Source organism: Otolemur garnettii, unplaced genomic scaffold (assembly GCF_000181295.1).
Source record: "Otolemur garnettii isolate 467f Iridium unplaced genomic scaffold, OtoGar3 scaffold00077, whole genome shotgun sequence".
Lineage (NCBI taxonomy): Eukaryota > Metazoa > Chordata > Mammalia > Primates > Galagidae > Otolemur > Otolemur garnettii.
Genome location: NW_003852472.1, coordinates 8,308,589 through 8,308,879, shown reverse-complemented (window position 1 = coordinate 8,308,879; position 291 = coordinate 8,308,589).

Sequence of the window (291 nt, the reverse complement as noted above, 5' to 3'; positions counted from 1 at the left end):
TGCACTTGGCCCACTGACTGCGCAGGCGTCATCGGGTGAGGCAGTAGAGCGAGGAAACGCGAACAACGACGCCTGCGCATTGTGGCTCTTTACGACACCTTTCCACGCCGGAAAAGGGTGGTGCTCTGCCTTGAGGTAATTTTCTGTCGCCAATGAGCTGGAGAGGTCGTGCAGGCTGCTGGCTTGGGTTTAGCAACCGGGTTATAAGACATCGCTGACGCTGCACAGTTCCGCGAAACTTCAAGACCTACTTTAATTTTTATTATGCAACATTTTTTTTTCTTTTTGAGA